Here is a 13,701-nt window from a genome sequence, read left to right on the forward strand (position 1 = left end):
AGTTTTTTGGTGAAAGACGAATGGGTGCAGAATTTCAGATCGATATCTCCAAAACTGAGGGTCTAGTTCTTGTATGTATAAATATAAAGACGGACAGGCAGATAAATGGCTAAATGTACTCAACCCGTCTCGCTGATCATATTTGTACATATATTATTATTATACAGGGTCTCCGACAATATATTATGGGTTGCAAACTTAGGTTATTAAAAACATGTTTAGGTTATAAAAACATTCTAAGTCTCTTCTGGGGATCTAATATTATTTTTAGTTATATTCTAATAACATATATAAATATATAAAGCATACATACTAAATAATATTATTAAGAAAGCAAAAAACACGAAATTTAAAAATAGTATTCCTACAAATGAACTTTAAAATCGAGTGGCTACTGAAATCATTGCATAAGCATTAAACCAAAACTAGTATTAATGTTAAAGTTGCTAGTTCCTTTGCTTCTTAGTTAGTCATGTCTTCTGCAGCGAAATTACCGAAACCTTTGTTTTATCATCCTTATATTGAAAACATGTTTGTGAACTTATATTTTGAACATATGTATATGGTAAGTAAGTGGAAGCCACTTTATAATCGCTAATCCGTCGGCATTTCCAAAAGGCAAGTACTTACACTCATTCATTTACACACCTTCATAATGGTAGTTTATTAATTTCACATTAATCAATTTATAATCGTTAAAATTTTGTTGATATCCAGTAATAAGTTAATTCATGCATACTAATCAGTAAATTGCGTTCGATATTGATGGCCCTCTAGTGAAGGAGGAAGGAGAAATTGTTTGAGCGGTAAAATATTGATAGAACAGAGGCTTTGATTCCACTAAAACGCACACCTTTACACACGCACATGTATACATATACAATACTCGTAGTATACATATAAAAGCCGTCAAGAGCGTTCGTTGTAGTAATAGATTTTTGAACCACCATAGCACCCTTAATTGATGCTGGAGCAACACACCCAGCGCGTAAATCTGTATTGGAATTCATAATGTAAGCAGAGGTGTGGATATATAAAGTTCGATTATGGCTTCAAACTGTCTTTAGGGCACAACGTCAGGACGAACAAACAAATTAGAATTTTTTATGATTATTACTGAAATTAACTGATCAAATATGAAAAAATCTTAAAAAAAACTTCAAAGTAATTAATCTGCAGCTGTGAAGGAAATATCCACAATAGTGAGTACTCACCCTAAAATTATATACAAAATCAAAATTAATTCAAGATTTGTGCAAGTGCATAAACAATAAAGTTGCCATTTATGAGCAACATTTTATTAGAACTATTAATCTGGTTACCTATCTACCGTTTTCAAAAATGTTGAACAATATTATTTGACTATTGAATTTATATTGAATTATTGAACTATTGAATTCAACAGTGCAGCAGCCAGGGTGGACAAAATAAGAAACCTGTCACAGGAGACCGCAGTCGAATACTCGCGGGAGGATGACCATTCCTCCACCAGCAGCAGGGTCACTGAACGAAGAAGGGAAGATGCACAAGGAAGCACAAAACCTTACGAGAACGTGCTCGCGTTTAGAACCTTAAACTTCTGCAAAGAAAAGATTCGCCGAGAAGGAACCGTCAAAGGGAATAACCATGGACAGGGTATCTCACCGGAAACACCGTCATTTGTCACGCGATAAAATGAACGCATGGTTAAGCAGAACTATCCAAAGAAAAGAGAAATCACTGATCTCACCTAGGTGGTGGAGCTTATCACAAGAAGTAAGGAAGGTTGCTATTTCGGGTGCAACCGAACATTTTATACTTTTGCAAATCGAAATCAAAACCAGTGAATTACTTTAACAAAAACCAATCATAGTAGAGTAAAGCTTAACCGGATGTTTGAAAATCCTGATGTTAGTTATATGAGAGCTAGGTCAAGTTTGCGCCCAATTTTAAATATTCTCAGCAAAAAGACACTGTTATGAATAAAATACGCTCTCTTATTTTCACTATCATCTTTATATTAGGTATATGGGGGCTCAGGAAAGTATTGGCCCGATTCAACCTATTTTTAACGTACAGACATTCGATTATAAGAGAAGGATTATGCCCTAATTTCAGTTATATGTATATATCACTCATTGACCGACAGTTTTGATTAAAAGTCAACCAAAGTTATGGGGTCTAAATAGTCGGTAACTGAACATTTTTTATTGGATTTAAACAATTATTGGTCATAAGGTGGCACATACTAAAAAAATTATTCGTGCAAAGTTTTATCCCATTATATTAATTGATTCTTTATTTGTGTACTGGAAACTGAACGAATCAAGTCGAATTTAAAATTGTGCTATATGTGAAGTAGGCATTTTTGTGGTCGGATTTCACTAATTTTTACCACCTGACATAGAAATATGAAAAAATACAACATATCAAATCTTGTGGAAATCGGGTTTTCGTTTCCCGAGATATGGGATTTCACTAAAAAGTAGGCGGAGCCACGCCAATTGTGAAATTTTTACCACGGTTCCTATAAAGCCTTGATATACCATTCCGATGGCAGATTTTGGTGCGTCTGGCTACTGCATTTCCTTGTGCCAAATAACAGTTTTATATCTTAATTTGGTGTTTAGTTTACCATTCAGCCAGCAAGAAAAGCGATTGCAGAAGTAATCCCCTCAACAAAGGAACTTGAGCATTTCGCAACCAGTTTTCAAGTACATGACGCCAATAGTGAAGACCTGATACTCTCAGAAATCGGGGAGCAATAAAGTGAAGGGCAATAACACCTGTCATCAAAATACCCAAGATCAGCCTACATCATGCCTTATCCTTGGTAGTGATAACTAACAATATAGCCTCGGGTGATTTGGGCATAATTCTGGGGAAAAAGTCATGAACTTACAAAAGTCGAGTAGTCGAAATAAAATAAAAAGAGTTAGAGGGCACAATAGACAAATGATCAAAGTTCTCATATATCAAATATCTATTTACTATATACCCTGTCATGCATCTGTGGGGAATCGAAACAGTGACAGCCGTACTCAACAATTTTCTTTACTGTCCGGCTAGTTTCGACGTTATTCCTGAACGAGGTGCATCTTTGACATAAAAATTACCGGAATGAAATCAGCGAAACTTAATTACGTGCGAAGGGCTGTTACAGTATCATTTTACATTTTCAATAACTAGACTTGAGTTTTCGTTTTAACTGAAGAAATCCTTTAAAATATGGCATATTTTCCTTCGCAAATATACAACGCAAGATACCAATTCTTTAAGCCTTTTATTGAAAATATCTTCCTACTAGACCGGATGACTAAGGTGCTAATCGATTGTTTCTCTCTACAGTTTTAGCATATTCTGACGACTTTTCTTACGTATTTACAACAACAGGCTCATATAATTCACCACATTTCCTCTCCAACTACCGTAAAAATATCCACTACACTTAAAACTAATTTTTACAAAATCATAAAAATCATAATTCTTAACTTTGTTGACGCGCAAGGAATTTTTAAATCTTAAAAAATTTATCAAGCCGCACCACACTACAAAACTTTTATTTAACTTTTTTCATCTAATTAACATAAGTTATTGCAACTGCCGATTTGGGAACAATCTTTTGTAAAATTTTAATTTCTCTACAATCATTCTAAATTTACACATAATACTTAGTAATTATATACATTACACAGCTGTTTTTAGTTTTCAAATCCGTATGGTACTATTTAACCAAACCACTACATACACATACACATGTAGATCAAAAACGCAAGATAATCGAAAGAGTTGATTTAAGTACCGTCGAAGTAATGAAAAGCAAGTAAAAAGTACAGAGCAACATAGTTGCGCACACCTTAAGCGCCGATTAAATAGAGAACCGTAAGTTTCGCTAGTGGAGTAGATACCAGTACTCCAGCTTAAAAGCAAGTTGAACATTGCTTGCAAAAAAAGAACAACAGCACGTTAAAATATACACATGCACAAATATATATAATCGTATGTATGGATATTGCAGTGCGATATAGTATGTGTACGATGTTTAATATATTACACCACATCCGCTCATCATTTGTAATTACTTAAAGCAAACTGACGACTGCTTGTGATGAGCAAAAGTCACAGCCGGTTAGACGCTGCGCAAGTCAGGCGAACGGGTGGTGATTGTTCTCCGTTGAACTCGTCCATCGTGCTGCTTAAATAAATGGATAGATGGACCACCAGGTTGCCTTAACTTTCCAGTTCGCTGTTGGATTGCTGAGAAAGATAGATAGTTGGTTTGGTTGTCAGGCTTTGCTAAATACTCGAACTGCGACAGTAGTGTCACAGTGAAAGGCAGCAATCAACAACACTCACACGCTGTGCAGCCATAATATATCTACAGGCTCTGACAGTATACGACATGTGTACGAATATATGAATTGTATGTATGCGGCTGGTATGCCGGAGGGCCTCTTGTGGAAAGAGTTAAACTTGCGGTAATAGAAGAAAATGGCAAAAGACGCCACGCGGCAAATGTAATGGACGACAACCGCAGCGTCATCAAGGCGAACGAGAGGCCAACCAGTAGTGCTGCTAAGGAGGAGCGGCCAGAGTGATAGACAAACATATACAGAAATACTTGACGCATAAGTAGACAGGGTGAGTAACCATACTGGAGCATAAATGGATGGGAAAGCCAAGAGATTGGGAGTAGTATGCAGTTTTGAGGTACGCTAGATTAGCAGCTAGAGAAGAAAGTAAGTGATTCTGAGTGAGTTTCAAAAAATTGTATTTAGTTTTCTCAAACTAGTAACTCTGGTAGTAAGTCTGGTAAAATAGAATATAAAATATTACTCTCTGATATTATACAAGTATGGCTGCTATTTTTGGAAATTTTTCAATACTACATGAGCTGGTCTAATATAAACTAACTTTGATCACGACGTTTAGTCAATCCAACAACGCATGGTGGTACTGCTCATTGGTCGCCTCACTATGTTCGAGGTAGTCGGTGAAAATAAATACGTGTGTGTCAGAAAAATCTTTAGTTAAGACTTTGACGGTCCAGTTTTGTTTTTGGGCTTTGGACGACTTTCAATGGATAATTAACATTCTGCAGGTTAGTACGGTTAAATATGTTACCTTTCCCGTAAATTGGCCCTGCTTTTGATCACTACAAGATCGTCCGTAGAAAGGCATTGCTTTGCATCAAGGGTAATTTTTCCCTTAAAGAAATATAAGAAATTAATTAATTATATTATAATCGAAAACTTGAGGACGATTGGATGAAATGTCCCGAAACTTTGACAATTTTCTGGTTAACATTAGTACCATAAGCCTAGGATAGAGATGTTTTGTTGTCTCAATGATGACCATAGTATCTGGAAGCAACGAAGGTGTGATCTTTTTTCCCATGAACGGGACCTTAATAGTATTGGTCAAGGAATGTAAAAAAGAAAATCAAGAAGAATGTAGCATAATTCATTTTCTAAAAAATCCATTCCTTGACAAATAAGTGCTAATAAAGTAGCCGTAAAGTTGCAACTAACTGATTTGTTGAAATCTACACAACAGGGGAGCCATAGTCCGCCAGCCAGTTCGGTATATTTTAGAGCATTGCGAATCAAACAAATGTTTCGCATGAATAAACTATCTCAGTCTAACAGGTTTCCGTGACCAAAATAATATTTGCTGATGCAAACTGTATATATAAGAATGCTAGATACTCTATTCAATATAAAAACTACGAATTTTGTACACTCGAGGGACTTATTGTGACACACTCATTGACGGACTAAAACATAATGCTAATACACGGGAGATAAACAGCTAAGGCAGCGTGTAGGTTGGCTGACAGGTTGGCTTGCCGCATTGTATGGCTTAGTGATTCTAATTTCACTATTTCTCTTATGAAGAATAATACCGTTGTAAAAGCTGTGAACGAAGCCATGCAAGTGGGTCGGAGGTTGCCCATGAAGAATACTAGTTTACTGAGACTTATATGCTTAGACAGAAAATAAGCATTTTAAAGACATACCATAAGCTATCATTTTAAAGTGGTATTTAAGTCGAGTTCAATGTTAGATTTGCGTAACACCTATGTACATATGTAAGTATATGAATTTCGCCAACTGTCAACCATACCACAAAACGTAACTGGAGCTATGAACTGCACTTTCCCCTAACAACTTATTTAAATTCTAATGTAAGCCAACTTCGCGACAAGTACTACCAGTGGGATAGTCCACTGCTCAAATTCGGAAACTCAACTTATGGCCTCTTAGTATGTCAATAAAAAACATTATAATGTTAATGCCCAGATGATGACTGCAAAATACAATCGCAGCGCAGTATGCTTTCCTTATTTGATTTTGCTGCTATTTGGTTACCTGTTAAATAGCTTGGTTTATTAGTCCACGCCAGTCATTTTTGAGTGCTGATAAAGTAGCCGTAAAGTTGCAACTAACTGATTTGTTGAAATCTGCACAACAGGGGAGCCATAGTCCGCCAGCCAGTTCCATGTAGATAACAGAAACGTTAACATTCTTTGTGCGGATTTTCTGGCTGAGTCATTCATGTGCTATGATGCAAGAGTAGTACTTCATAAACTTTTATTCAACTGGCTTTCCGCCGCACACTTTAGTACCATTACTCCACTATATATATGTACGTATATCTGTGGTTTGCCGAATTTGACTAACTGCATGCCTGTTTTATTCCTCGTAAACAGATGCTTCGTTGACCATTTATTCACCTCATTTTACTGCTAATTCGTTTTCATCCCTGACATGCAGCTGGTATTTAATCTGTTCTTGTTGCCTTATTGCGCTGTTGAGTGAGCAGTTACAAGTGGGTCTGCATACCTGATAACGTGGAGCAGTCGACTGGCTGCTGGTGTGGGTGTCGTACCTTCATTGCTGACCGAATCAATTTGGCAAGCATACAATAATAGACCAAAGTTAATCCGCTGTAATGAGTGTGAATGGCACTGAAATAATTAGTAGGTTTCCGAATATATTTTGTTTTCCTCAACATCACCTGCTATTCGGTATAATTCGGCATTCGCAATCCTTGCCGGTTTCAAATAGCATACCTTATGCGCACATTGTTAAAATTTTCAGCAAACTTGCTGCGGTTGCTGATGATTAACAGCAAGACGAGCGGCTACATTTTACTCCAACTTTGCATTTTGGCGTCACAAAGCTGTTGGCAAAGCCGGATTGGTTTTATGCTGCTTGCGAGGGAGTGCAAATGACAGCGATATTTTTGTTGAGCTAATAAAAGGATTATAGCACTGTTGCTGCTGCTACTACTGTGGCATACTGATTATTTTATGCCGCTTCCGTTCGCGGCTTTTAATGGCTTCAATGCTATTCGCCAATGTCAGTCGAGCTGTTGGGTAGATGTCGTCACTGACGTTGTGGCAGGTGGAAATTAGCATTATTTCGATTAATCTGCGAGTTATTTCGGCATAATAAACATTTGCCGGTGTCGTTTGGCCGTTCTAAATTAGGTTTTTGTTTGTTTACTTGGCTAAAGTTAATTGAAAATATGATGCGGTGCATTTGATAACCAAGCCAAAATTTATGGTGAATATCAACACGGAATAAGCTGTAGGCACATAAATTTTAATTTGAGGATGAGAAAAATTAAGACGAAGCAGGGAGTTTTAAAGAGTAAATGTCCTCTCCAGAAATATGTACACAGAAGGTTTCGTAGCTGTGATTAGTTTATGTTAGATTCGACGCCAAAGTCCAATATAAAACCTTAATATAACTAAGTAATGATCGATCGCGGCGTTGGAATGTCAGTTTCCTGAGAATTAATATTTATATATAAAAGGTACGTGTCACGTTGTTTGTTCGCGATGGACTCCTAAACTACTAAACCGATTTTAGTAAAATAGGTCACACTGTATCTAGTTTGAACCAACTTAGAAGATAGGATAGGTAAAACAATGCATAAATAAAGAGTACAGTGAAAGAGCTCTTAAATGGACGCCCTAAAATCTAAAATAACCATGCACATAATTGAGGTTTATTAAGCACAATCTAACAAGCGGACAACTCTATTAACTGGACAGAAACGCTGATAACCAGACATTGAGAAATCAGCCTTAAATTCTTTATTTTTCCCAATGAAATTTATTTGTATGGACATAATCAAAATTAAACCTTTAGTACAATACCGACAAAAACATTTTCGTCTTTATTCGTAAATAAAATTTCACTATAATGAATATTTTATCATATGAATAATAGTATAAAATGTATACCACAGCAACGCGTGGCCGCTCCTCTAGTATTATGTAAAATGTATCCACCTCACCTTCCACTTTTGTACTGGTTTTCTATACAAATTTAAAAAAATTTTCAACCGCATGTACGCTTATTGGACAATGAACAGTAAAATTTTCGAGGATCGTAGCAAAACGAATCTTTCTAAGGGCATGTAATTCATTAGATCTCCTGCGTTCTATTCCAGGCTAAAGGACTTCATAGTCACACAGTAGTTAGTCGTTGGTCAGTGCCTGCTAACTCAAAGTCTAAATGTTAAGCACTAGAAAGCAACAGGAAAGTAACGAGAACCAGGACTTTGGTTTCTGAAAGAGGCAGCACTTCGTCACATCAATGATAAGAATCACCGCGTCTCTTCTCTAGCGATATCTCCCTTTCCAAATATACCATGTCGTCGATATGTAAGTAAGTGTAGACAAAAAGCCTCCAAGAGTAAACAGGAATGTAGCAAACTTAAATGACTGCTACGCATAGCAGTAGAACTTCAGCACGTCCTTGTCTGGACTATTTCATACACTACATACAAGTCCATGAATGTTATATGTTAAAATGACATTCAGTTCCATTCGTTGTATTGGACGTTGTGCAACACAGATTCCAATTTAGAGAACATCATTGGACACGTTGAAGCTTGAACGTTTTCCACCAAACGAGTACTCCATAAAATATTAAAAGACTTACTAAGTTTTCGTTGAGCTAAAGCATCACTTTTGGTGAGAGGTTCAATTTCTCTTCAATCCTCTCTCTACCATTCTCAACAAAAACGAGGATTGGTTAATAGACCTGAAATCCTTATAAATTGTGAGTGAGCTAAGTTTTTGTATCATAATGCAATGCTTCCAAAATTTTTATTGCATTCGGACACGTCACGGTTTTAAAATAAAAGTTGGTTTAAAGTCGAAAAATTATTCATCCCTAGCGGTTCTCCTTAAGTCTTCATATTCTATATTTATCATACAAACAGCAATTTAGTGGAAATTAAACTTAGGGCATTTTAATGTATTAATTCTGGGCGTTAGCATAAGTACTATAGTTGAATAAAGTATTTTAGTAAATGGCAGTATTCTCTTATAAACCGTCAGTACATCTGAGAAAATTGCCTTATTCCCGAGCAATTTCTTATCTGCAAGACCTTCTATTACGAAAAACGCTTTATATAATAACTGTCCTACAGATCACATTTTTGACAAATGATAGTTTCAAAATATTTTACAACAGTCGAGAGTGCTAAAGTTTACTAAAGCGAAAAAATTAAGTGATGTCCGTCTTAAATGTTAAAAGGTAAATTTATTTCCAGAAAAGGAGACGTTTTCCCTATGACTGGTTAGCATCCTCCTGTCAGATAAGTTTTGGTTAAAAAAATGGTCTTTACCGAAGGAAGGAGTCTTGGTTATGTTCAACGGAAATTAACTTAGAAACGGTTGGTAACCCGACGTTGAGAGAACGGCCCTAAGCGTTGTTAAGCGGTTACGTGGGTTTTCGAAAAATTTATCTAATTATTTTATTAAATTCTGCAAGACATCTAGAATATATTTTCGGAGATATAGCCTTGAAAACTTATGGACTTTGTTCCACTTTTATTTTAACCCAAATCTTTAAACGCGTTTTTTCGACACTGTCTTTTTAAAATCAATTGGCAAATTTCTCGAGAGCTATTCAATCGATCATCAAATTTTACACCGGTTTTTGAGATACAATTCGTAAAGACTTAGGCGAAGAGTTTTATTCGATTACAACTATTTGAAAAAAATTTCACGAAATTTTCACAAAAATTTTCTTTTTTTTTTGTAAAAATGTAAAAAATCCAATTTTCAATATTTTTTCCATCGTTCAAGTTATAAGTTAAGGTTTTGACTAAAACACGTGTATTTTTCACTTTGGATGATCCTGTAAGGAGTTATCCTGCCAACACTGGCGCTTAGTTTTTCTGAGAGGTCACCGGAATGATCAAGTTTTAAATATTTTTTCCCAAAAATTTCAGAATTTCCTAATTACTAATGTATGTTTGTAACAATTAAAAACATTTAATAAAGTATTCCATTTTGTATAAAAGAAAACGGTTTTTTACTCGAAAAAACCGATGTAACCCCTTAACTCCCCATTCAGTTCGTGGTACTTTAAATAACTTTCCCTTCTTGCCGAGGGAGAATATTATAGTTCTTGCTTGAATTAGGAACTGTAAGATCATCCAGATAATAAACATGGTAAATACTTTCAGAGTGCTACAAGTGTTCTGATGTTATTCTTACAGTTATCTATCCGTCGTACTTCCACTTATATTTATACCCTGAACAGGGCATATTAAGTTTGTCAAGAAGTTTGTAACACCTAGATTTAAGCATCGGAGACTCGATATATATAAATGATCAGTATGTTGAGCTTAGTCGATTTAGCGTCTGTCTGTATTTATAAGAGCTAGTCTCTCAGATTTTAAGATATAGTTTTGGAATTTTTGCAAACGTCACTTTCTCTTCAAGACGCTGATCATTTGTCGGAACTGGCGATATCGGATCACTATACCATATAGCTGCCATACAAACTGAACGATCGGAATCAAGTTCTTGTATTTAAAACTTTGACATTTGCCAATGTATCTTGACAAAAGTTGGCACAGGTTATTTTCTAATGCAACAATGTAATCTGCGAAAAAATTGTTCAGATCGGTTAACTATAACATATAGCAGCCAAACAAACCGAACAATCGGATTCAAGGGCTTGTATAGAAAACTTTCGCATTGGATGTGATGTGGCTTACTGCTTAAGGTAATAAAATAATCTCCGCAAAAATTGTTCAAATCGGTTAGTTATAGCATATAGCTGCCATACAAACTGAACACATAGTTACTAAAAGAAATGCACCCGTGAAGGATATATTTGGTGCAGCCAAAAGTTAACGTGAAGTCAATTTATGTGAGTGATGAACGTAATTCTCTGGCTAACAGGTCCATATTGTAATAATACAATACATATTAAGAGTAGCGTAAAAAACGATGTTAAAAGATAGTGGTTTACTTTCTCATGTATTGATATTAAGTTTATATGTGAAACTATTGGTGGAAATCAGTTCATTCGCTTTGTTATTATATTATAGATTTTCATTTGTATGTTTAATTTTTGTTATACTTGATTAATTTAATACATTTACGAGGTTCAATTATAAGCTCTTAGTTTAACATTTGTCACACAATTATATATATTTTTTTTTTTAATTTTTAGTTTCCACAGTACATAAAAATATATTTTTCTTCTTTCAATTTCCACCAAAGGTGTGGTTTATTTGATGACCGTTCAATTTGACAAGCCTAGCTGAGAAATTTGTGGCTTCTTACTACTGCGATGCAGTAACTCCGAAAATGCCTTACGGCTATCTAATACCCACCTGACACTTGGCAATTGTGGCAGCAACATCATTCATGTTGGCCGACATAAGCGCAATCTACTCATAGTACGTGTAGTTATGTGTGTGAAAACGCATGCGGTATGCGAAATGCAAGCGACACTCGGCACACTCACACTCCTACGAACGTACGCAAATTTGCACACATATTCATATAATGGGCATTCATTTTTGCCTGGCAGCCGGCATTGTCAGCACATTTGTCTTGCATAAGCCTGGCATACTTCACGGCGCACTTTCTTAACTTTTTAAGCCATAAACGTTTCGTAGCGTACCAATGGTCGTACATTTTCATCTTCATATGCATTGAAAGGCTCCTTCTCCACCTCAGCGAATGGCTATGTGCATGTATGTGTGTGAGTGTAAGCAAAGACATAAATTCAATGCACACATTTGTACCAAATAGTAAACAGACTTACAATAAGCTGGTGCGTATGCGTAGCGTTCATATACGCCCGCCTGTCCTGTCAGACCTCACTCTCACACCACCATCACAAGCGTAACGCTGGTCTGTTTCTGGGGTCCTTAGCCGTTGCGCTGGCCTGCTGTAGCGCCTTTCGCTCATATTTCATTGTAAATTTTACGTTCGCAATTCAAACCGTTTCAACCGTTTTCATTTTACACTTTTTACTTTTCGCTTTTTTATCCTTTCACTTTTTCATGCACTCACATTCGTTGGCGATATAGAGTTTTTTTGCTTATGTCTGGTTCCTCAACTGTGTGAAATCGCTTTTCTTTCGCATTCTGCTTCTATTTTCGAATCGCTATTGTTTTTTTCTCTTCTTTTTCCATTCAAGCTTGTATATTAGTCGGCCTGACATCTGACAAAGCCACAAGGCATTGCGGTTGACGTGTGCAAAGAATCGGCTAATGCGCCGCCGCCTCTGCAACCGTTATACGACCTAATAATAATTAAAGAAAGGAGACTTGCGATAGTCATGTCTCAACGAGTTTAATCAATTATTGTTTAATGAAAATATGCAAAATATTTGTCCAGTGTTCGGTATAAAAAATGGTTGGTTAGCTTAGCAATACAGAACGAAAATTTTGTAACACACTGTTTACGCTTAATTCTGTGATACTTCATTTTCATACCTTTTTTGGAGGTTTGCATAGTTCTCCTCCATGGCAACGATAACCTCCTCAGTCGACTTAAGTTTCTGCTCGATGGGCAACTTTTTCTAGTCTTGCACCAAAATGGTGAAAGGTGATTGTGAAGCGTCAAATTTGGATATTATGGTACTTTGGTTGGGACATCAGTTCCTAACCTAATCCGAGCAATTTGGCCCTAAACCGGTGCACTTTTATATTGAAGAGGCAGGTGTTATGTAATTCGGCACGGAATCAGCACAATCAGTTTTATTCAGGCAGGTCCAATTAACGATAGCGATCCGTTTGCGACCGCTAAGATAGCCATCACCTTCTGTGAAGTCTACTGGTCCGGTAATATCTTCTATTTCTACTTTGGTAACCTTAATTAATAATTTTATGAAATAGTCTCAAACACAACGGACTGGTTAGACCAATTTTTGACAGTCGCCATCGAAGGATGACAGCCGTCAAAACCAAGAATCGCATTGTCGACTGATATTATTCTGTTCAATGTTTCTAAAATCAGCTCACACTCCCGCTTTTTCACGCGATCAAAAGGAAACGACATAAAGAAGAATTTATCGGCTTCGGGGTAAATAGTTACCGAACGATCTAGATAAAGATCAGTGCCAGTTTGATGTACATAAGCTACAATATCTAAAAAAAATATAATTGAAATACAAATATATTGATAAGAAGGATATAAAACGGACGATAAGTCATAAATAAACTAAAAATATAATTCGATCAATTTTCTGCTAGAGTTGTACTAATTTGATATTAAAAGAGAATTATTAAGAGAAGAACATATGGATTTTTGAATTTTGTTGTATATAAAATATATGCATATTAAAATTATTTAAATATTCAACTTTTTTACAAAAACCTAAGTCAAAAAATTATTTATACTACAATACCTCAACTTTAATTATTTTTAAAAAGAACAATGTAAGA

This window comes from Bactrocera latifrons, unplaced genomic scaffold (assembly GCF_001853355.1).
Source record: "Bactrocera latifrons isolate USDA-ARS-PBARC rearing strain unplaced genomic scaffold, ASM185335v1 scaffold_180, whole genome shotgun sequence".
Lineage (NCBI taxonomy): Eukaryota > Metazoa > Arthropoda > Insecta > Diptera > Tephritidae > Bactrocera > Bactrocera latifrons.